The sequence below is a fragment of the Pinus tabuliformis genome, chromosome 3_1 (assembly GCF_031772625.1).
Source record: "Pinus tabuliformis cultivar Carrire ecotype Pingquan chromosome 3_1, CPIR1, whole genome shotgun sequence".
Lineage (NCBI taxonomy): Eukaryota > Viridiplantae > Streptophyta > Pinopsida > Pinales > Pinaceae > Pinus > Pinus tabuliformis.
In genome coordinates, this window is record NC_142301.1 from 709,977,296 (window position 1) to 710,003,778 (window position 26,483).

The 26,483-nt window shown below is 35.8% G+C and overlaps 4 non-coding genes across 4 annotated transcripts; 3 read left to right on the top strand and 1 right to left on the bottom strand.

The window, feature by feature from the left end:
• The first annotated feature begins 2,387 nt into the window (after positions 1 to 2,387).
• On the top strand, positions 2,388 to 2,459 carry TRNAQ-CUG (transfer RNA glutamine (anticodon CUG)). The gene has a single exon. It is a non-coding gene; the product is annotated as a tRNA-Gln (tRNA).
• A 231-nt stretch (positions 2,460 to 2,690) lies between these two features.
• TRNAE-CUC (transfer RNA glutamic acid (anticodon CUC)) lies at positions 2,691 to 2,763 on the top strand. Its single transcript has one exon. It is a non-coding gene; the product is annotated as a tRNA-Glu (tRNA).
• A 252-nt stretch (positions 2,764 to 3,015) lies between these two features.
• On the bottom strand, positions 3,016 to 3,087 carry TRNAG-UCC (transfer RNA glycine (anticodon UCC)). The gene has a single exon. It is a non-coding gene; the product is annotated as a tRNA-Gly (tRNA).
• A 365-nt stretch (positions 3,088 to 3,452) lies between these two features.
• On the top strand, positions 3,453 to 3,555 carry LOC149189179 (U6 spliceosomal RNA). The gene has a single exon (XR_016256638.1). It is a non-coding gene; the product is annotated as a U6 spliceosomal RNA (small nuclear RNA).
• The last annotated feature ends 22,928 nt before the right edge of the window (positions 3,556 to 26,483 follow it).

Genomic DNA, 26,483 nt, shown 5'->3' on the forward strand with positions numbered 1-26,483 from the left:
GATGAACTTGTCCAAAATCTCCTTGAACATAGTCATGAAAGTATTTCTTATCAGGTGTGGCATGGAATGAAGCCCCTGAATCTACCACCCAAGAATCAGTAATATTTTCAAAAGAGAGAATCAAAGCATCTTGTAACACCTCACCTGTCACATTTGCTTCATGATTGTTTTCTTGCTGTGCATCTCCTTCTTTTCCCTTCCGAGATCTACAGTCTTTCTTTAGGTGTCCTTTCTTTCCACATTTCCAGCACACTATCCCCGATCTGGACTTGGATCTGCCTTTCCTTGATTTACTGCGATATCCTGAGCTCTTTCCTCTTTCCATTTTTCTTCCTTTAGACTCTGCACTCAAAGCATTTCCCGATGTCTCACCAGAGCTTTTCCGTCGCATTTCCTCGCTAAGGATAGCACCGACAACATCATCAAACTTTAAAGTACTAGATCCAGAAACGGAGTTACTAATGGCCATTACCAAACCATTCCAACTTTCTAGTAATGAGCACAAGAATAACAGAGCTCTAACTTCATCATCAAAGTTTACCCCTACAGAACTTAACTGACTTGTAACTGTATTAAAATCATTTAAATGGTTTGCAACAGATCCACCTTCCGACATATTCATATTAAATAACCGTTTCATAATAAATACCTTGTTTGAGGCCGAGGGCTTTTCATATAGTTTCGACAACGTCTGCATCAAACCCTCTGTCGTGGTTTCCTTCGAAATGTTGAAGGCGACTGACGCAGCAAGGCACAACTGTATTGTTCCGAGTGCCTTTCTATCGAGAAGGTTCCATTCTTCGTCTTTCATACCCGTCGGCATCGCTGCAGGGGGGGTCTAGGGGGGGGGTCTAGGGGGGGGCTGCGACCTTTGGGAGCCCCCCCTTGGCGGGGGGTTTCGGGGGCAGCGCCCCCGAAGCTAAAAACAGCTGTAAAATTGCCTTGTAAAAGTATAGTAATTTCTAGTCAATCTGGGCCGTTCATTAGGCGGATGATCTGACGGTAGAACTTATGTTTAGTTTAGGGTTTTTTTGCCCTAGAAGGCAACCCCTCTCTTTGTATGAGGGTATTGTATTTGAGGCTGTGAGATAGATGTGTATTCTGTGTGCGAGAAACAGAGAGGTGAGACTGTGAGAGAAAACAGAGGATATTACAGCAGATTTGTTGTAGGTTGTGTCTCTTCATTTTGCTGGATAATAAAAAGGAAGGACTGGCTGTTCGGGGTGGACGTAGCCCAAACTAGGTGGACCACGTATATCTGTGTCTCTCTTGTTTTGTGCGTTTTCTGTGTTTATATTTCTGCAATATTTTATGTGTTCAAAGAAAGTATGCCACCGAGATAGTGCAAATATTTCATATGGAGAGTTGTAAGCCCACAGAGACAGCTCTAGCGACAAACTAGAGGAAGGATAATGCCACTTCAAGCGAATATGTTGATGCTACCATTTACCAACAACTAGTGGGTTCACTGATGTATCTTATGAACACACGACCATATATGTGTTATTCAGTCAACTAGTTGAGCCAAGTTATGGTTAGGCCAACCAAATTGTATTGGAAGGCAACTAATCATGTTTTATGGTAACTCAAAGGCACTACCCGGTATGAACAAACTACTCCCCTTTGAATTCAAAGGTTTTCATTCATTAATCATTGTGTAAATGACATGTACATTATTTAGTAAGAAAACACATTAAGAGAAGAATTTATGTTTCCTATGGTTCACATAGTACATTATATATATATATATATAATCGCATTTGAGTTACATGATTAATTGTTTGATAGTTGAGAAGAAGTTGAGTGAAGTGAAAAGTCAAGGTCTAGGTGCGTGACCTTATTTAAGATATCCATGAGCTTTGTTGACGAAGACCATCTTCAAAGAGGCACTCCATGAAAATGGGAGTTATTGGTAAAAGGGCCATCAACAAGGTGACAAGGAAAGATAAAAGCACGAGAGCAAACCGTACATCAGATGGGAAAGATAGAAGTGAGGAAAAAGCCTTTTTTGTGTGTATATTTTTGATGAACGAAATGGAAATCTAAGCCGAATGGCAAAATTTTGCGATAATATTGGGTTATGTTATTTATTGTGCACGATTACGATTACCATTATTATTGGGTGAAGGTTCCAAACCTTAATATGAGAGAGAGGCACTCGTTGGACAGAAGCGCATTTGGGATTTTTACAACGGTTAGTTCCACACGATTTTCAAAATTTGCGACACATGAATAGGAATGGGAATGGGAATAATTAAGTTTGTAAGATGTGTGGCCAAAGCACGCTTGTGAATCTGAGAAGTAGTGGTGCCATCAATATCAATTTCTGTTCATTGCAAAATTCGTATGGGGAATTGTTGGGATAATTTATGCTTGGCATTTCATGTGGTTCCATGGTCTAGTGGTGAGGACATTGGACTCTGAATCCAGTAACCCGAGTTCAAATCTCGGTGGAACCTCGTTGCTCTGTTTCACAACCAATGGTTGTGTTGTGTTTTTGTTTTTCTTTTTCTTTTAATGCGGTGCGAAATAAGATTTGAGCACTTTGTGTTTGTTTTTCTTTTTATGCGGTGCGGTAAGTCCATACTTCTCCTTTTTGGTAGATTGAGGCAACCTATTATTAGAGTAGAGTGAGTGATGGATGTGGCTCTGGGTTTCAGAGAAACGTCCATGCACAAAGCGATCACAGCTCCGTTGTAGTCTAGCTGGTTAGGATACTCGGCTCTCACCCGAGAGACCCGGGTTCGAGTCCCGGCAACGGAATTTTACATTGCGGGTTTTAAAAATGTTAATGTTTTTGTTTTTGTATGAGGGAGGACAGAGCTGGAATCGGATTGTTCCTTTTTCATCGCGGCAAAACCGTTTTTGTATGTATGAGGGAGGACAGAGCTGGAATCGGATTTTACTTTTTTCATTGTAACATCGCGGAGCGGAGATCTTCTGGGATTTAAATGTATGTATGTATTTGTATTGGAATCCAACCTAATACAAATTTAAAAAAAGGTCAAGGACCGATGCGTCTGCCGGGAGTCGAACCCGGGTCTATTGCTTGGAAGGCAATTATCCTAACCGTTGGACTACAAACGCTTTGCGGCAAACACCTGCGCCTGCTCACCTTCCGCACAAGGAAGGAAGGAAGCTCTAACCGTAACCGTTGGACCGCAAACGCTCTCGCTGTAACAATTATGGTAACCGTCTTGCAAACCACAAAATGTAAATGTGAGAGCGCATAGTTGATGATAATACTAAATTCCCCCTCAGATTCAAACCCCAAATCTCACGCAAACCAATGAATGAATAATATTATTGATTGGGAGTTAGACACAAACATCATCGGCATCGGCTTCTTGTTATTGGTGACACGTACATACAGAACGTTGCAATTTATTCCCACATGCGTAACGCGAAATACATTTAGCCTTTGGATAATGAAGTAGAGTGCAGTCTCTAGTGTCTCTTCGGAGACATCCGATAAAATTGGAACGATACAGAGAAGATTAGCATGGCCCCTGCGCAAGGATGACACGCACAAATCGAGAAATGGTCCAAATTTTTTATTATTTATTATTGTTCTTCTTTTATTTATTTATTAATTAATCACAGCTTTTATTTTTTTATTTATTATCGTTTCTCTTTTATTTATTAATTAATCACAGCTTTTTGTTCTTCTTTTATTTATTAATTAATCACAGCGTTTCTTTATTTATTATCGTTTTTCTTTTATTTATTAATTAATCACAGCTTTTCTTTATTTTTATTAATCACAGCGTTTTTTATTATCGTCTTTTATTTATTAATTAATCACAGCTTTTTAATATTCATTAACCCACTTTCTTTTTATTATCGTGTTTTATTTACTAATTAATCACAGCCTTTTAATATCCAGTGAAAATTGATACCACCTTTTTAATATTCACTAGTCACTTTAATTAATGCCCATTTTTCATATGCATGGAATTTCATGCCATTCACCACCCCTTGGCTCATTGCAAGGAATTATGATAACGGAAATGCGCTATGGTGTTTTATTAATTAATGACGCTTTTTAAGATTCATTCATCGAGTTAATTGGTGCCATTTTTTAATATTCATTAATCAACTTCATTAATGTCCATCTTTCATATGCATGCGCTGTCCATTTTGACCACTACTTGGCTCATCGCAAGGAACTATGATAGCTGAAATGTGCTACCAAAATATCCATGCTTTGCTCTCTATGAGGTACTTGGATATTTGAATGACGCATCCATTCCAAGGACGCATGTTTTGGTTGGGGACTCATTCAAGGCTCTCGAGTCTAAAAGGATTCAACAATATCTCATGCTACTCATTTTCCTTCTTCGACCATGGTCAAGGTGTTGTGACCCATCCTCAATGTCTAAGACCTTTTAATGGCATCCATGGGCCAACTATAATTCCAAAGAACCCCTAGAGAGGGCCTCTCTATGGCTTTTAAACCTAAGAGTCGACCTTTAGCGCCTAACGCTAATTAAACCTAAGAATCGACCTTTAGCGCCCAACACTAATTAAACCTAAGAATCGACCTTTAGCGCCCAACGCTAATTAAACCTAAGAATCGACCTTTAGCGCCCAACACTAATTAAACCTAAGAATCGACCTTTAGCGCTTAACGCTAATTAAACCTAAGGCCGAAGACTTGTTTTCCTCCTCTTACCATGGCACTTAAGCTCTATAAAGTTCATTTAGGGCTTAAGGCCCACTCTTGGTTCACAACTGACCTAGACATGCTGCAAATATCACACTCATCATCATCATCCTCATGAGCATCATCCACATCACCATCGTAATATTCATAAAATTTCTCATGATTATCATCATTATTGTCATCGTCGTCGTCGTCGTCGTCATCATCATTGTCATCGTCATTAATTTCTAGATTTCCTTTACCACAATGCAATTCTTGTACCCAACATCATAGATTATTCTATTGGCATACCTTTTGGAGAAAATCAAGAATAGGGGTTTTCTTGCTAGTACCCTTGATAATAATGATTTTTTGATACTCAAAGTGCACCTAGGATGCATGTATGAGCCTCCAACTCATGGTTAAAGGTTATGGTCAAAGTTGGCAACAATTTCCAAGAAATGATCTTTGAAGTTGATTTCTGTGCAAGGTGAATCTTAAAGGCTATAGAACATGGGTTTCTTGGTAGGATGCCCCAAATTGAGTAAGGTGAGGGCCATTTTTCAAAATAAGGCATGATTTGAGATTAATGGTTGGTTGTTTAATTAAGGTTTTCCTAGATTTCATGTTGTGCCCATATTTAAAATAAATAGGCAAATACAAATTATGCTCATATTAGCAAAATAGGCAAAATAAAATTGGCTTATGGTTAGAAATTAGGTTGTAATTTATTCTCAAGATACCTACTTGATTCATATTCTTTCAGATTGAGTAAATGGTATTTTGTAATTTCTTCCCAATTCAAAGATTGGGAAAATGAATTCAACATGCTCTTTTAGTTCAAAGAATTGAGCTCTATTTATTGTGAACAATAGCTATAATTATCTAATGCTCAAATCTAACCTCGTTTTTATAGCAAGAACACTTAAGTTGTTAAGTCAAAGACTACTTCCTATGCCTCATAAGGAGGTCTAGAACAAAGAACTAGTCACTGACTTTTGAATCTAGTTTGTTCATCAAAGATTTAATTTCCTTTGGACACAAATGGTTTATAAATTCACTAAATGGCATAGAACACAAGATCGTACTATAGTCATATTCATGCATATATAAGCAGTCTAGACATGATATTTAGAGCAATTGAATTCTGGTCACACTTAGTATCAATTATGTGAACAAAATGAGAGTGTCTGAGGTTTCCTTCATGAATCGGTTTCTTGATATTTGATTATATTACAAAATGATTCCTTTTCTTTACAACTAGAATGATTCATGAGCTTTGATCCCACACATATTGTGCATGCATCTTGCAAGCTTACAAGCCCTAGGTTGGCATTTAAATGTAATGGAATTTATCTCATATAAATCACCTAACAATGATGATGATAACAATGATAATAATCAAGGAATAATAACGAAAGTGAAGAATGTGATCACAGTGATGAAAAATACTCATTGTTGTTGTTTTTCTCATGGTTATTGATCATTTTTTTCATTGTTATCAACATTATTGATGTTATTGTCAGGGCTCTAAACTGATTCTATTATCATTATTAGTCAACCCCTTTTTGACCCTATAAACTCTGCTCTTTTTTAAATGTTATAATCTTTTCCACACCATTAATAGGAAAAATCGCACCTAAAGGGATACAAGGTAACTTGTTAACTATTTATTATTATTTCCAATGTTTTAATGATTTAAAGGGATTAATTAATATTATTTAGCACTAATGATTATTTTAATCTAGGTCTTGTAACCCACACAACATTCAATAATCCCCCTCCATGGTTGATATGGTTTTGGACCTCCAAAGCAAGAAACAAAACATGGGTTTTCTTTCTGGCACCTTTAGGAAGCTCTTGTGTTCATTGGATCAACTCTGAGATTATTGAAGCAAGCGTTAGTCACTAGTAAACATCACAGTCAACAAACCTCAATATGGATCATTTAAATAAGGTAATTGATCCTATGCAATAGCTCACACAAATTCACATGCCTCCAACGATTTGCAATTTGTGTAATTTGGGTTATATTCTAAAATTTCATGGGAATCCACTAAGTTTACCCAACATGATTTATTTTTATATGTATTGATAATTACTATGCCAAACATAGGGTATTCATGGAATACACCTGCTTGTTACATTCGCCATGTAAAAACTATATGACTCGACCCCTGCATATTGTAAAGATCCATCAGTCTAATAAGTAACTATAGTGTAATGTTATAAATATATATTTTGATTGATCTGATCACTAGGCACTTTTGCATTTTCTTATGTATTTTTGAGATAGATTAATAAAAATCCATTATTTGTTTTTTTTCAAGAGGTGATTTTGGTTTAATCCTGCGTGTGATTTAGTTCCCTCTCAATAAATGTGATGATGGTTAAGAAGGGCCCAATAATTCAACCTTGTTGCCTTATTTCATTAACTTTGTAATGTAGCTTGGATTGTATCTCATTTATAGATCATGTGAGTAACTCTTTCAATTTATACTTAAGTTGCATATTAATCCTTTGCTCTTTATCTAAATTGCATACTAATAATTTATAATTAGATTTTATTTGATTCCCTTTCCTTTCATTTATCGTCGGAACTATAATTAGATATTCTTCATTTCATAACCCAAATTTTGTTCTAATCCATTAACTCATAATTAGATTTGTGATGCAATTTTTTAGACGCATTGATGCTCTATTTTGGTTAATGCTTCTAATTTATTTTCATTTGCAAAAGCAAGATTGACCACTGAATGACAGGGATAACATGTTGCAACTATTCATGGTTGCATGAACACCTTGTTCAATAATTTTGAAATATCATAACTTGTCAAGAAGGATCTTTGTGTTGACACCCCAGTGATCATGATATGTCTTAGAATTCCTTCCTTTCCTTGCATTTACATTGATTTTTGATAGAAGTGAGATTGCTTAGAAATTATGAGGCATGCCCTCTATAATGAGTATTTGGCATCCAGCCAGAATCATGAATCAGTCGAGGGTCCTTGACTATAGCTAAGTAATGGAGGGTTAACAAGAACCCCATGCACTAAGCCTTACTTCTTCGACTTAGGCATCATGGGTGACAACTCCTCAAATCATCACATATGACCTTTGTAGGGCATCAATCACCTATAAATGTTATAGGTTAGTTATGAATCAATAATGGGTCTTGAGGAATATACTAGGTCAAGGGATGACAACAAGGGTGTTAAAACCTAAATGACTCTTATTAAGCTCAGGTCGTATTAATAAAACCTACAACCCATGAAGTTAATCAAGCTATAGCACGAGATGCATCCTCTGACCATTAGATGGGACTTTTATGGTGTCTCTTTAGCATATGATCCAAATTGGATACTTATATTGTTTTTCATCCATCTTGATGAACTCAAAGTCAAAAAAGTGTTGGAATCCACTTATGGGGCCATTTTTATCAGCAGGACCCAGTTTGAAAAATCGGTGTCTAAAACCTTCCAAGAGTGTTTTGAGGCATCAAATGATGTTTTTTGGGGTAAAAATTTTCCACCCTTAGGTGTACCGTTTTTCATATTCACACACATACACCTTTCCAACAACATAAGAATCACCTCAATTGAAGTCCATATGCAAAATTTATGCCACTCGGAAGTTGACCTTCCTATTTTGGCCACAATAATTTGAGAGGATGCCACATCAACCTCTTTTATTCATTGAAAATGGGTTATCCATGTGATCATGATGAATAAGGCTCAAGAAGATTCCATATGGTAACTTTGTTGAAGAGTTGAGAGAGTCAAACCTAACCACTAGTAGTCTATGAGGATGTGGGCCACTAGGAGAAAAATGGGTTCCATTCTTTTCGAGTGTATCTTGTTCCATAGATGAGCAGAGTAGCCGAGAGGGATAGGGAGACAACACATAGAGAGGATTTTTGCACTGAGGTAGCCCAAAGGCCAAAAACCTTACTTCTTTGTACATGTAGCTATTTTCTATTCAAAGAAATAGCCCAGAGCGACCTCACCTTCCAGTTGGGTTTTCTTTCGATTGGGATTTCTAGGTTATATCTTGTGTTAATAATGGTTTTCGATTTTTTATTTTTATATTCCATATTTTATACATAATTATAATTTTCATGCATAGACAATAAAAAATAACTTACAAATCCAAAAATCTAAAGAGAAATAAAACGTCACTGTAGATTTTGGATTTTTAAGTATAATTTTTCAGATTTGCTATGAAAAACTATCTAGTGGAATATCCACGAAAATTTATGAATCATATTGTTATCAAATCATGTTTCTTTGGGTATATTATGGATATTTTTAGGTGATCTAGATTGGAGAAGACAAATGTCATAAAACCTTAGTCACGAACAACGAATCTATGATGCAACCTTCGTAATCTTGTAAAGGATAGGATTTTGCAGCTGGAAGCACAAGTTGCAAATATAAGCCATAATGTGATTCTCGAAATGGAGACCCTGGAAAATAAGCTCGAGCTTTTCGACAAAGATGGGGGTTCTAATGCAGATGTCTAATCACAAGGGATATCGAGAGATCAGGAAGAAATAGAGAATGAGTTGAAGAAAGGAACAAAAAACAATAAACCTAGTTCGAGTGTTGTGAACCATTCACAATCCCTATTCAAAATGGAAGTGAAGGTCAATATCAAGTCGTACCAAGGTGATATCAATACTAGGAATATAAATCACTAGTTTCAACAATTAGAAGATTATTTCAATGACCATCATATACAGGAAGAATATAATATTTCATTTGTGTGACTAAAATTAGAGGGCCATTCTGTGTCCTAGTGGGAAAGCCACACAAAAAACTTGAGGTTGGAGGGAGATATTCTAGTGACTAAGTGGCATGAACTTAAAATTCTCATAAATTCACAATTTGCCCTATTAGGTATGTTAGGGACTAGTGGATTTGATGGCACTACTTCATGGAGAAGTAAGGGCAAAGTGTATAGGAGTACACTGTAAAATTTAAAAAGTTGGCTATAATGTTGAGTATATTCCCAAAGAACCTAAATGTACTTCTCAAGTATGTAGGGGGTCCACACATCCATCTGTGGAAGAAAATGAGGATGTTCAAGCACATACTGTTGGATGAGGCTTGTCTACATGCACAATACTTGGAGAATAAAGGCTTGAAGAAAGGGAAATCAAGTGAATTTAAGTAGAAGGAGCAGCCATATGCTTCTAAGAATGGGAAGAAGAAGTGGAAAGGGGGAAAGATAAAAACATGAGGGCCATAACGAACTAGTGCAAATATCTCAACAACCACTACAACAACCTTAACATTGATAGACATATAGAGGGGAGTGTTGGAAGTTTCATCCATATCTTAACTAGAAGAACAAAAAGAAATATAATAAGAAGAAGAATCTCATGGATGACACGCACAAATCGAGAAATGGTCCAAATTTTTTATTATTTATTATTGTTCTTCTTTTATTTATTTATTAATTAATCACAGCTTTTCTTTATTTTTATTTTTATTTTTTTATTTATTATCGTTTCTCTTTTATTTATTAAGTAATCACAGCTTTTTGTTCTTCTTTTATTTATTAATTAATCACAGCGTTTCTTTAGTTATTATCGTTTTTCTTTTATTTATTAATTAATCACAGCTTTTCTTTATTTTTATTAATCACAGCGTTTTTTATTATTGTCTTTTATTTATTAATTAATCACAGCTTTTTAATATTCATTAACCCACTTTCTTTTTATTATCGTGTTTTATTTACTAATTAATCACAACCTTTTAATATCCATTAATCCAGTGAAAATTGATACCACCTTTTTAATATTCACTAGTCACTTTAATTAATGCCCATTTTTCATATGCATGGAATTTCATGCCATTCACCACCCCTTGGCTCATTGCAAGGAATTATGATAACGGAAATGCGCTATGGTGTTTTATTAATTAATGACGCTTTTTAAGATTCATTCATCGAGTTAATTGGTGCCATTTTTTAATATTCATTAATCAACTTCATTAATGTCCATCTTTCATATGCATGCGCTGTCCATTTTGACCACTACTTGGCTCATCGCAAGGAACTATGATAGCTGAAATGTGCTACCAAAATATCCATGCTTTTCTCTCTATGAGGTACTTGGATATTTGAATGACGCATCCATTCCAAGGACGCATGTTTTGGTTGGGGACTCATTCAAGGCTCTTGAGTCTAAAAGGATTCAACAATATCTCATGCTACTCATTTTCCTTCTTCGACCATGGTCAAGGTGTTGTGACCCATCCTCAATGTCTAAGACCTTTTAATGGCATCCATGGGCCAACTATAATTCCAAAGAACCCCTAGAGAGGGCCTCTCTATGGCTTTTAAACCTAAGAATCGACCTTTAGCGCCTAACACTAATTAAACCTAAGAATCGACCTTTAGCGCCCAACGCTAATTAAACCTAAGAATCGACCTTTAGCGCCCAACACTAATTAAACCTAAGAATCGACCTTTAGCGCCCAACGCTAATTAAACCTAAGAATCGACCTTTAGCGCCCAACACTAATTAAACCTAAGAATCGAACTTTAGCGCTTAACGCTAATTAAACCTAAGGCCGAAGACTTGTTTTCCTCCTCTTACCATGGCACTTAAGCTCTATAAAGTTCATTTAGGGCTTAAGGCCCACTCTTGGTTCACAACTGACCTAGACATGCTGCAAATATCACACTCATCATCATCATCCTCATGAGCATCATCCACATCACCATCGTAATATTCATAAAATTTCTCATGATTATCATCATTATTGTCATCGTCGTCGTCGTCGTCGTCATCATCATCATCATCATTGTCATCGTCATTAATTTCTAGATTTCCTTTACCACAATGCAATTCTTGTACCCAACATCATAGATTATTCTATTGGCATACCTTTTGGAGAAAATCAAGAATAGGGGTTTTCTTGCTAGTACCCTCGATAATAATGATTTTTTGATACTCAAAGTGCACCTAGGATGCATGTATGAGCCTCCAACTCATGGTTATGGTCAAAGTTGGCAACAATTTCCAAGAAATGATCTTTGAAGGTGATTTATGTGCGAATGAAGGTGAATCTTAAAGGATATAGAACATGGGTTTCTTGGTAGGATGCCCCAAATTGAGTAAGGTGAGGGCCATTTGACAAAATAAGGCATGATTTGAGATTAATGGTTGGTTATTTAATTAAGGTTTTCCTAGATTTCATGTTGTGCTCATATTTAAAATAAATAGGCAAATACAAATTATGCTCATATTCGCAGAATAGGCAAAATAAAATTGGCTTATGGTTAGAAATTAGGTTGTAATTTATTCTCAAAGATACCTAATTGATTCATATTCTTTCAGATTGAGTAAATGGTATTTTGTAATTTCTTCCCAATTCCAAGATTGGGGAAATGAATTCAACATGCTCTTTTAGTCCAAAGAATTGAGCTCTATTATTCTGTAATTAGAGGTATGATATTTAATATATGAGGTTGGTTGATTGCCGAAGACATTTCTCATTGGTTGTGACTTGATCTAATTTTCCTCCAAGCATGTTTCATATGTCGGGAAGGAAACCTCAACCCAGGTAACGTCCTATTGTTTTGTATTTTTTTACTTAAATTAGTTTCCAATTTTGATTTGGGTTTTATATTGTAGCATTTAGATCATCTTATTGTAGCACTTGATTTTAAATTAGTTTCCAATTTTGATTTGGGTTTTATATTGTAGCATTTAGATCATCTTATTGTAGCACTTGATTTTATATTTGTAGCTATACAGTTAGGTAAATTAAAGCATTTTATTTTTCCTTTCTTTTTCATATATTTAACCATTTATTTATAGTCTTCATGTTGGTTTGATATGTTGTCTATTGCATTTTCTTTTGTGCTACTATAATTTAGTGCAATTCATAGTTATTATAGTCATATTTTGATAAATGAATAATCACTTTCTACATTACAAGAAAAATCAAGGTGAAAAATTGTACTTCAAATCCCTTTTGCAGGTTAGGTGTAAAGAAATTAGCAATCAATTTTATTACGACCTTTATACTTTTCCTAAACGATACCTTATTTCAAATTTCAATGATATGCTTCAGTTGATTGTGAACAATAGCTATAATTATCTAATGCTCAATTCTGACCTCATTTTTATAGCAAGAACACTAAGTTGTTAAGTGAAAGACTAATTCTTATGCCAAACACAAGGTATTCATGGAATACACCTGCTTGTTACATTCGCCATGTAAAAACTATATGACTCGACCCCTGCATATTGTAAAGATCCATCAGTCTAATAAGTAACTATAGTATAATGTTTTAAATATATATTTTGATTGATTTGATCACTAGGCACTTTTGCATTTTCTTATGTATTTTTGAGATAGATTAATAAAAATCCATTGTTGGTTTTTTTTCAAGAGGTGATTTTGGTTTAATCGTGCGTGTGATTTAGTTCCCTCTCAAGAAATGTGATGTTGGTTGAGAAGGGCCCAATAATTCAACCATGTTGCCCTTGTTTCATTAACTTTGTAATGTAGCTTAGATTGTATCTCATTTATAGATCATGTGAGTAACTCTTTCAATTTATACTTAAGTCGCATATCAGTCCTTTTCTCTTTGTCTAAATTTCATACTAATAATTTATAATTAGATTTTATTTGATTCCCTTTCCTTTCATTTATCATCGAAACTATAATTAGATATTCTTCATTTCATAACCCAAATTTTGTTCTAATCCATAACTTATAATTAGATTTGTGATTCAATTTTTTAGACGTATTGATGCTCTATTTTGGTTAATGCTTCTAATTTATTTTCATTTGCAAAAGCAATACTAACCACTAAATGACAGGGATAACATGTTGCAACTATTCATGGTTGCATGAACACCTTGTTCAATAATCGTGAAATATCATAACTTGTCAAGAAGGATGTTTGTTTTGACACCCTGGTGATCACAATATGTCTTAGAATTCCTTCCTTTCCTTGAATTTACATTGATTTTTTATAGAAGTGAGATTCTTAGAAATTATGAGGCATGCCCTCTATAATGAGTATTTGGCGTTCAACTAGAATAAAAATGCCATTGCAAGGTATTAGGAATCATGGATGGGTCTAGGGTCCTTGACTATAACCAGGGAATGGAGGGTTAACAAGAACCCCTCGCACTAAGCCTTACTTCTTCGGCTCAGGCATCATGGACGACAACTCCTCAAATCATCACATATGACCTTTGTAGGGCATCAATCACCTCTAAATGGTATAGGTTAGTTATGAATAAATAATGGGTCTTGAGGAATATACTAGGTCAAGGGATGAAAACAAGGGTGTTAAAACCTAAATGAATCTTATTAAGCTCAAGTCGTATGAATAACAAATACAACCCATGAATTTAATCAAGCTATAGCACCAGATGCATCCTCATCCTAGCGTTAATGCATCGAATCCCATCAGAAATCTGCAGTTAACTTAAAGTTCCCCATATTAAAAAAAATTGTTGCGCATGCACTCCTGTGAGCTCCCCTGGTACACCTGAAAGTCTCAACTGCCTTGCATTCAGATCAACCAACAACGACCTTCTGATGTGTCCATGGAGCGACCAGAGCCATTGGAGGATGGAGATCCTCCTCCAGGAAGTCAGACTGAGCAAGAAGAAAATGTAGATGCCTTTGCATCCTTGATCTCAACCATTGGCCCTCCAAAAACCAGACTGTCGATATCCAAGTTTGTGAAGAAACTCGAAGATATCCCAGAGATCTCTCTCCCTTTGTCTCTACCTCTTCAAACGACGCTGTCTCTAGAAGAAAGGGGATTGGTTGGCCAATTTATAGGACTATGGCCATCCTCTCGTTTGGTTTAGAAATGGGTTAAAAGGAACCGAACCTCTTCATTAAGCAGAAAAATCTCCATAAGATTTTGTGGAAGAGGGTATTACACCTTTCACTTTGAAACAAAGGAAGATCAAGACTTAATCTTCAGAAATGACCCATACCTCATGGACATGGTGGGGTTGTATCTAAAAAGATGGACTCCTGACTTCGACCCTGAAATGGATGCTCCAGCGTTGTGCTGGTATGGGTAAGACTTCCTCACCTTCCTCTTCATTGCTTGGGAGATGAATCTGTCAAGGCCATCAGGAATGTTGTGGGGAAGTATATTGACATATGTGAACCAAAAGAGAACATGCATGCATGTGCGAGGACTTGTGTCAAAGTGGACCTAGGGAAAGAACTTCCGGAGGTAGTAAAGATCAAAGTAGATCAATGGACGCACATAAAATAGCTGGACTATGAGCAGATACCATTAAAATGCAAGGTATGTCATGAATAGGGTCATTTTGCAAATAGATGTCCAAAAAAATAAGAAAGTGAAAACCTAGAAGAGTCTGAAGCAAAATGGGAACAAGTTAAAAATAAAAAAATCGGCAAACGTACAATCCATCTCTTCATCAAGCCAACCACAGGTTCCCCTTGATCCTTCTCCATCATCCCCCATCACAGCCAATCCCCCCATAATCCCTTCATCCTTCATTAATCCAACCCATTTGGACCCCTTGATGATCCTAATATACCTCCTTTATTCCCCATCTCCTCCCTCATCTCTCCCCATCCCATACCCTCACCCCCTCAATCCATATTACCCATCGTAGCCCCCTTCCCTCATCAGTGGATAGAATTTTGACAAGGAACCAATCTAAGGAATCTCTCCAGATCTTAGATCACCAAAAGAAAGCAGGAATAAAATCTAACAAAGAGCTTAGAGATGAAGCGGCAGAAAAAGAGATGGATTTAGGAATGCAACAACCCATGGATTCATTTTTTGGGAAAAGCTCTGGGAACAATGAGAAAAACCAAAATCATCAAAGAGGGAGAGGTCCCTCAACTAACCAACCAAATAAATAATGATTGTGGTCTCTTGGAATTGTTCCAGTTTGGGGACACCTTTTAAAGTAAATGCAACAAAAGACATTTTAGTAAAGGAAAACCCAGATATCCTTATGCTCCAGGAGACCAAAACTAGTTGCCAGGACTCAGAAAAAATGATAAAAAAAAATATAAAAAATTATGAAGGAACAACTCAACAAGCCATAGGGGCCTCAGGGGGAATTTGTACACTATGGATGAAAGGAAAGTGGGAGTTGCTACAACAAAAAAAGGAAAAGCATTGGATTAGAATAGATCTTAAAGAGATAACCACCAATGAGAAATTTTGCATCATCAACATATATGCTCCTAATCAATTCAGGGAAAAAGAGCAATGTTGGAATACAGTTCAAGAGACTTTAAATGAAACTCATAATAGAAAAATAATTTTGGGAGGGGACCTCAATCTTGTCCTAAATGTAGAGGAGAAATTTGGAGGGACTTACCATGCAGACCCCTCAAGGGATGCCATTGAAACCATTATGGAAAAAATATATATATAATATACATCCCTCCAAACATTGGTAAGTACACGTGGAACAACAAAAGGGTAGGAAACAACAATATAAAGGAAAGATTAGATTGGATTTTGGTTCAAGATGACATCATCTCCAAATACAATTTAGCAAGATCAAGAATCATTCATACAACGACATCAAACCACAAGCCAGCTGTAATTACTATGGGGCTGATGGATAATCAAGATCCATTACCTTTCAGATATTTCCCAATATGGAACAACAATAAAGAATTCAGAAAATCAATTGCGGAAGCATGGTCTCAAAAAGTCATGGTGTCTCCCTATTATGTGTGGGAAACCAAACTTAAAAATTTGAGAAAGGAACTGAAAATATGGGCCAAAGAAAATGAAAATAAAGCCAAAAAAAAAGAAAATCTGAGCTATTAAAAAAGATGGAAAAACTTCAAGAGGCAAAAGAAAACGAGGAGGAGGAAAAAGAGGATCATCTCCAGGAAAAGGGTCTCTTTTGGGAAATATATAGAGAGAATCAGAAAGAAGAGGAAGAGGTGAGACTAAAGTCAAGAAGCTTGTGGTTAAAAGCATGGGATGAAAAGACAACTTTTTTTAATAATACAATGAAAATTAGAAGAGCCAGAAATCAAATTGACAAAATCCAAGTAGATGGACAGGAAATTAGAGGAGCACTTGAATTAAAAAAAGAGGCTTATAAACATTTCAAAAACCTCTTAACAGCAAATGGAGAAACAACAGATTATGAAAGCATTTTGCAGCATGTACCAAAAAATATAAGTGATGGGAAAAATGTGGAAATTATGCAAGAAATCGCAGAAGAAGAAATAGATGTAGTTATTTCGAGCCTTCATCCAGATAAAGATGGTTTCGCAATAGCATTCTACAGGAAACACTGGCAGATAATAAAAAAGGATCTAGTAAGAATGATAAGGAATGTTTCAAAAAAAAATGGGAGGTTCCACCAAATCCTCATATCTAGCATTAATCCCAAAGGATGCTAGACCCTCCACCTTTAGCAGATTTCGACCAATTTCTTTGTGCAACACTTCTTATAAAATAATAACGAAGATAATAGCCAACCAAATAAAGAAAGTTCTCCCTGAGATTATTTCAAAAAATCAAGGAGGCTTTGTACCAAATAGACAGATTATAGACAATGTTCTGGTGGTCCAGGAAGCTCTCCACTCAAGCATGCTGAAAAAAGAAAAGGGAATCATCATAAAATTAGATATGGACAATGCTTTTGACTAGGTAAGTCTTCCCTACCTCATTTTTGTCTTAAATAAATTTGTCTTCTCAAGTGAAATCATCGAGGTTATCAGTGCTTACATTATGGGACCTTGGATAGCCCCATTGATAAACGGAAGACCTAGTGAGTTCTTTCAAAGTTACAGAGGGTTGACGCAGGGATGCGCTCTCTCACCTTTCTTATATATAATATTGGCTAACTTGCTAAGTAGAGATTTGGAAAAGAGAAGGAGATAAAGAACTATAATTGGGTTTCACATTTCTCATGGAGTTAGAAGCATAAATCATTCCTTGTTTGTTGATGAAACTTTGTTGTTGGACGGAGCTTCATGCATAATTGCCCAAAGATTCAAGAAAATCCTTGATAACTTTATGGAGGTTTCAGGTGGTATCTTAAACAATGCAAAATGTAGAATATATGGCTAGAACACTACATCTCGCACCATGCAAAGAATATCTCAAACTCTTGAGATTCTTATACAAGCAAATTGGAACCATTTCCTTTACCTTGGACTTCCCATATCTAAAGAAAATCTTAAGGCTAAGTTATGGAGCACACAAAATGAAAAGATGAAGGAAAAAATCCAAAGTTGGGGAATGATGTGGCTGAACATTGCTAGCAGGGTGACTCTAATCAAATCCATGCTCACTGCGTTGCCAATTTACCAATATGCAACTATTCTGGCTCCGGCCAGTATTCACAAACAAATGGAATTAATAATAAGAGGTTTTCTATGGTATGGAGGGAAAAATGAGACCAAAAAATTCAGCTAGGTAAAATGGGAACTAGTAATTTTTCCTTACGAGAAAGGAGGCTTATCTATAACGCTGACTGGATTGATGAATGCTTCCTTAGGAGCTAAAATTATATGGAGAATGATAACTGGTAATGACAGCTGGTGGAAACAAACTTTGGCTTTGAAGTATATGAACCACCAATGAAAGAACTTGCTAGTTGAAAGTGTCCCAATAAGGCCATGCACACAAGTATGTAAGGTAGTTAAAAAATGATACCTACTATCATCAAGTACACTTTGAAGATTCCTGACAATGGTAAAAGTATCAAGGTATGGAAGACATAATCATGGGGAAGGAACCTTTAACTTCCCTTCTAGGTTTCCAAGAGATAAAAGATTGGATACAATCCAAGGGGATAATTGGCAAGATTGGCATATTCAAAACCTCCCTCCAAATTTAAAAAGACAATGGGATCTCTTACAACACCACCTCAAAGGATCAACCCCCAAAAAGCATGGAGGATGAAGATACAACCATATGGGATCCTAGTGGAGGTGCCTACTTAGTCAAGTCTGGATATAATGCTCTCCATGCTCAACAAAATGAACAAGATTGGGCACCATGGAAATCCATATGGAAAACTAAAAGTCTCCCTAAAGTTAAATATTTAGTTGGACCTTTCTAAAAGGAAAAATTATTATAGCTGAGAACCTAAAAATAAAGGGATTCTCCAGCCCATCAAGGTGTTCAATGTGCCTAAATGAGGAAGAATCCATTCAACACCTTTTCCTGGATTGCCCATTTACTAGAGAGTGTTGGAAGAAGCTTTCTAGTCCCCTGGAAATGGAAATCAACTTCTCTAGAACCTTTAATAACTTCTTTACTGAATGGAAAAAAAATTATCCTTATTCAATGAAGAATAAGCAAACCATTAAAAGGTTTTGGGAAAGTCTCCCTTCTTTCCTATGTTGGTAGATATGGCTCACAAGAAACAAAAATATTTTTAAAGACCAAGTCCCAAAGATTGGAAGAGTCTTGTCAAAAACTTGGGGACTCACCTCAAAATTTTTAAACATGAAAGGACTAAAAGCAATAGACAGTGGTCTTCTCCAGCAAGAAGAAAGGAATTGGATCAATATGGAAACCATAAGAAGTAACTGGAATATCAATCCCAATGACAAACCTCCAATCTAGAACTGGAAAATAAGAATAAATGAGGAAGAATTCTTAACATGGAAAGGAAATTTAAATAGGAATTGTCTCTTTTTCAACGGGGCCTCCAAAAATAATCTGGGAAAAGTAGGTGTAGGAGGGATCCTTCTCGAGACAGGGGGAAAAACTTGTCACCTATGAGTGGGGGTTAGGGAAAACCTCCAAAAACAAGGTAGATGCATACAACCTGCTAATGGGAACCAAGATCCTAAAAAAAAGGAAATCATAGATCTAATAATAATGGGAGACTCAACAATTATAATTGAAGCCATGGTTAGCAGAAGAAATCCTTCAAACATTGTCACGCATCGAATCTTTAAAAGAATAGGGAAAAATTTGCGGGAAAACAACAGTACAATGGACCACCATGCAAATATGGTTGTGTCCATGCCCGAAGGGGAAACAAGAGAGGATGTGGAGGCGTATCATATATCTATTCCTTAGTGCTACTGACCCTGAAAGAAAATCATGAAAAAATTCTCATATCCCTATGACAATTTGTGGTTCAAAACAAAGGAGATATGCAACATCATTACATATTTCTGCAAGGATATATGCTCAATTGACACAACATGGAGGTCCAGTGACTCCACATGAACCTCTCTGCGCACAATCTTCCACTGTGACAGCACGAATATTAACATTGTACAACCAATCACCTTCCTCGAGGTTGTCTACGCATCTCTAAACTCGTCTCTAGAATCCTCAATTCCCCTACTTCATCAATGTCTGTGTTGCCAAGATTACTCTTCTCCGCCCCTTGTTTTGGTCCAATCCAGTAGGCTACTACTTCTCCAAAGGGAAGGTAAAATAGCGTTTCTACAGCGAAAAGGTTCATTGGTGGCAATCAAACAAGGACAGGGGAACTTTAGCTGGGTATTTTTTAAGTAGTGATACTAGAAAGCATCAACACAACACAGAGGATCAAATCGTTTTTCAAAGGAAATTTGAAGATCGCTCAGAAATGGAATTAAATCCAATTGATCGAGCCTCTTAAAATGAGAAATATGCCATTTGCAGAGCCAATAAATTTATGATCAGCAAGATAAATGAGACAATTCAAGATCTGAGGTTTCAAATGAGGGCTGAGAACTGTGATATGAAGAGAAAATTGGAGAGCCAGAAGGCAAAAATAGATTCCCTCAACAAAAATCCACTCACCTTGAGGAGACAGTCAACTACCTCAAAAATATTACACTGAATCAGGAGGGAGAAAACTCAAACTACCAGAGCAGCAAACAAAGATGTCAGCAAGACCAATCAGTGAACAAATATTAAACTGTATTTCAGTATTTTAGAAGTCTGTTAGTCATTAACAATTATGTTATGTAAGTGTATTTTATTGTTGTCCCAGTTTGTAAGGCAGTATGCTAGAATTGTAATAGGAATATCTGGAATTTTTGGAATCATGTCTAAAGGTTTCTGGGACTGCGTTTCCAACCTTATATCCTTGTACATGACTCCATCCAACATCAAATGTAAAAAGAAATTTCTCCTATTTCTTTCTTGGAATATATAAAACCATAAACGATATTGTAAAAAAAAAACATTATTGATGTTATTGTCATGGCTCTAAACTAATGTTATTATCATTATTAGTCAACCCCTTTTTGAACCTATAAACTCTGCTCTTTTTTAAATATCATAATCTTTTCCATGCCATTAATAGGGAAAATCCCACCTAAAGGGATACAAGGTAACTTGTTAACTATTTATTAGTATTTCCTATGTTTTAATTATTTAAAATGATTAATGAATATTATTTAGCACTAATGGTGATTTTAATCTAGGTCTTGTAACCCACACAACATTTAGTAATCCCCCTCCATGGTTGACATGGTTGTGGACCTCCAAAGCAAGAAACAAAACATGGGTTTTCTTTCTGGCACCTTCAGGAAGCTCTTGCGTTCATTGGATCGGCTCTGAGATTATTGAAGGAAGCGTTAGTCACTAGTAAACATCACAATCAACAAACCTTAATATGGAGCATTTAAATAGTGTAATTGGTTCTATGCAATAGGTCACATAAATTCACATGCCTCCAACGATTTGAAGTTTGTGTATTTTTGGTTCAATTCTAAAATTGCATGGAAATCCACCAAGATTACCCAACATGATTTATTTTGATATGTATTGATAATTTCTATGCAAAACACAAGGTATTCATGGAATCCACTTGATCGTTACTTTCACCATGTAAAAGTTATATAACTTAACGCTTTCATATTGTAAAGATCCATCAGTTTGATAAGTAACTATAGTATAGTGCTTTAAATATATATTTTCATCGATCTAATAGTTAGGCAGTTTTGCATCTTCTTTTGTATTTTTGATATAGATTAATATAAATCCATTGTTAGTGTTTTTCGAGAGATGATTTTGGCTTAATCCTACATGTGATTTAGTTCCTTCTCAAGAAATGTGATGTTGGTTGAGAAGGGCCCAACGTTTCAACCATGTTGGGCCTAAATCATTAACTTTGTAATGTAGCTTTGTTTGTATCCTATTTATAGATCCTGTGAGTAACTCTTTCAACTTATATTTAAGTTGCATATCAATCCTTTGCTCTGTATCTAAATTGCATACTAATAATTTATAACTAGATTGTATTTGATTACTTGTCCTTTGATTTATGATAAGAACTGTAATTAGATATGATTTCATTTCATAACCAAAATTTTGTTCAAATCCGTTGACTCATAATTAGATTTGTGATTCAATTTTTTAGATGCATTGATGATCTATTTTAGTTACTATTTATATTTTATTTTCATTTGCAAAAGAAAGATTGACCATTGAATGGAAGGGATAACATGTTGCAACTCTTCATGGTTGTGTGAACACCTTCTTCAATAATCGTGAAATATCATAAATTGTCAAGAAGGAGCTTTGTGTTAACACCCAAGTGATAATGATATCTCTTGGAATTCCTTCATTTCCTTGGATTTACATTGATGTTTCATAGCAGTGATATTGCTTAGAAATTATGACGCATGCCCTCTATAGTGAGTATTTGGCATTTAACTAGAATAAAAACTCCACTGCAAGGTATTAGGAATCATTGATGGGTCTAGGGTCCTTGAATATAGATAGGCAATGGAGGGAAACAATAACCCCCCACAGTGATCCTTACTTCTTAGACTCAAGCATCATGGACACAACTCCTCAAACCATCACATATGACCTTTGTAGGGGATTAATCACCTTTAAATATGGTATTTACACCATGTATAGGTTATTTATGAACCAATAATGGATCTTGAGGAATATCCTAGGTCAAGGGATGACAACAAGGGTGTTAAACCCTAAATGAATCTTATGAAGCTCAAGTATGAATAACACCTACAACCCATGAAGTTAATCAAGCTGTAGCACCAGATGCATCCTCAAACCATTAGATGGGATTTTTATGGTGTATCTTTGGCATATGATCCAAATTGTATCCTTGTATTGTTTTTAATCCATCTTGATGCACTAAAAGTGGTAAAAGTGGAGGAATCCACTTATGGGACCATTTTTATCAGCAGGACCCAGTTTGGAAAATCGATGTCTAAAACCTTCTAGGAGTGTTTTGAGGCATCAAATTATGTTTTTTGGGGTAAAAATTTTCCTCCCTTGGGTGCACCTTTTTTCATATTTACACACATACACCTTTCCAACGACATAAGAATCATCTCAATTGAAGTCCATGTGCAAAATTTATGCCGCTCGGAAGTTGACCTTCCTATTTTGGCCACAATAATTTGAGAGGATGCCACATCATCCTTTATTATTCATTGAAAATGGGTTATCCATTTGATCATGATGGAGAAGGCTCAAGAAGATTGCATATGGTAACTTTTTTTAAGAGTTTAGGGATTCAAACCTAACCACTAGTATTCTATCAGGATGTGGGCCACTAGGAGGAAAATGGGTTCCATTCTTTTTGTGTGTATCTTGTTCCATAGATGAGTAGAGTAGCTGAGAGGGATAGGGAGACAACACATAGAGAGGATTTTTGCACTAAAGTAGCCCAAAGGCCAAAAAACTTACTTCTTTGTACTTGTAGTTATTTTATATTCAAAGAAATAGAGTAGAGCGACCTCACCTTCCACTTGGGTTTTCTCCCAAATGGGATTTCTAGGTTATATCTTGTGTCAATAATGGGTTTTTATTTTTTTCTTTTTCTATTCCATATTTTATACATAATTATAATTTGCATGCATAGACAACAAAAAATAACCTAAAAATCTAAAAATCTAAAGAGAAATAAAACATCATTGCAGATTTTGGATTTTTATGTATAATATTTTAGATTTGTTATGGCAAACTATCCAATGTCCTAGTGGGAAAGCCACACAAAAACCTTGAGGTTGGAGAGAGATATTCTAGTGACTAAGTGGGATGAATTTTAAACTCTCATAAAGTCACAATTTCACCCTAATAGGTATGTAAAGGACTAGTGGATTCGGTGGCACTACTTCATGGAGAAGCAAGGGCAAAGTGTATAAGAGTACACCGCAAAATTTAAAAAGTTGGCTATAATGTTGGGTATATGCCCAAATAACCTAGATGTACTCCTCAGGTATGTAGGGGGTCCACACATCCATTTGTGGAATAAAATGATGATGTTCAAGCACATATCGATGGATGAGGCTTGTGTACATGCATAATACTTGGACAATAAAGGCTTGAAGAAAAGGAAATAAAGTGGATTTAAGCAGAAGGAGCAACCATATGCTTCTAAGGATGGGAAGAAGAAGTGTAAAGGGGGAAAGATAAAATATGAGGGCCATAACACACTAGTGAAAATATCTCAACAACCACTACAACCACTTTACATTGATAGACATATAGAGGAGAGTGTTGGAAGTTGCATCCACAACTTAACCAGAAGAACAAAAAGAAAGATAATAAGAAGAAGAATCTCATGGCCATGGATTCAAGAAACCAGGTTGGAAGAAACTTAGATGTGGATGAGAAGATTGTCCATAGTGTAAAAGGAGGTGAATTTGACTAGCCTTTAGAAATAAGAATAGAAAGAAAATACCATTCATATAAAGACATAGGTTATAAAGACTAATATTAATGCTTTGTTTGACTAAAGATCACAAATAAATTTCATCACAGTAGATCTGGTCAATAAATTATTATTGGAAGTTCATGATAATCCAAACCCATATCCATTGGGATGGGTAAATAAGGTTGTAGAGGCAAAAGTAACAAAAAAAATGCAAAATTAGTTTTGCTACTGATTTTATTGATGAAGTAGAACTAGATGTAGTCCCTTGCATACATAGTGGTGTTTGGAAGTCCTTGCTTGTAAATGAGGGATGCAATATTCATGCAGAGAGACAACCAATACTAACTCGTTAAAGATGGAAAATCATTCACCATCAATGCACATAAATTCAAGTAAAAAAATTCACTAGGAAGTTCCAACTAAGACAAGAAACGCATGAGTTATAGGCAAAAGTGTGTCTTACTTTTTTTAAGAGAAAAATAGTTTGTAGAAGATTTAGTAAGAGACAAGGCATACTTGGAGGGATGTAATAAGAAATTAAAAAAAAAAGAAACTGGAAGAGTTTCTACATGCATACAATGATGTACTCCAAGAGCCTATAGGGATACCACTCAGGAGGGAAGTGGAGTACAAGATCCAACTATTGTCAGACTCCCCATTGCTAAACATTGGGTTGTACAAGAAGTTTGTTATAGAAGCAAGTGAGGTGAAGAATCAATTGCAACAAATACTAGAACAAGGTGTCCTTTGACCGAGTACGTCACCATGTGGGTCACCCATCATCATTATGCCAAAGAAGGACGGGGCTTGGTGAATGTGTATATATTATAGGGTCTTGAACAATATTACGCTCAAGAATAGGCACCCCCGGCCCAAAATAGATTATATGTTGGACAAGTGCAACAAGAAAAATACTTCATCAAACTAGACTTAAAGTTTGGATATCACTAGGTTTGAGTTAAAGAAGAAGACACCTCAAAGACCTCCTTTAAAACTAGGAAAGGTTTGTTTGAGTGGTTGATCATGCCATTCGACCTATGCAATGCACCAACTACATTTTTTAGGTTAATGAATGATATATTACACCCTTTTATAGATTCATTTGTTATTGTCTATTTGGATGATTTAGTAGTATACAGTGCCACCTGAGAGGATCACATCTCACATTTGACACAAGCAGTAGAGAAATTAAACAAGCACTAGCCTCTAGAAAATCTCAAGAAGTGTGAGTTTCCATAACAACCTTTGGTGTATCTGGTGTACGTGATAGGTGGAGGAGAGCTAAAGATAGATCCCGCCAAGGTGGATACCATCATGAAATGGCCAGTGCCTACTAATGTTTATGAGGTTAGGAGTTTTGTTGGGGTAGCACAATACTTGTGGAAATTCATAGCCTCATTTTTAGTAGTAGCATTTGTTGATTTTCCATAGGTCTTCTAGATGATAATTACTTATAATGTTTTTTACTTTAAGTCTCCTTATATTTATGTTAATCATTAAGCAATTACACACAACATCTTCAACAGTAGAACAAAATAACAGTAGGATCATAAAGAGATAACCAAACAAGCAACACAAACATTTTACGTTGGGAAAACCCACATGGGGGAAAAACGCAACAACCTTTTCCTAAGAGAAATTATGTAATTCAAAAATGCATACAATATGATACTTTAGTCAACAATCAAACTAACAAATAACAAAGCCCATGTCAAACCTAGTCAAACTTCTATCTAGAGATAAGTCTGCTGAGAATTTTGGTTTACTCAACAGTTCAGCCTCCTTCATAGAATAGATCTACCTCAGATAAATCACATACTTCAAAGATACTTTTATCTGCCTCATAAGACTTCTTCCTTTTAGAGGAACTCATATTCCCTTCTGCTCCTTTGATGATACACAGAGGATCTGAATTGGTTGTAGTTTGGAGGAATATGGTTAGTGTATTTATAAAGGTTAAGAGTGTCCCAAGGTTCACGCTTACTCTGTTGGGCCAAATTTATCTTTATGAAGGATGAATTAGCATTGTGAAGATATAAAATTAAATTTCAATTATTTGAATTCACTTTCTTGAAACCAACATGGAGAACATGTCTTGATTTTGTCATTACATATATTTGAAGGGTTAAAATATAAATTATGAAGACCGACCATAGCTACAAAATTTCAACGCTCCCTCTTAGCTATGGAGGCATTCATAATAACTATCTAGATGTTATTTTATTGAAAAAT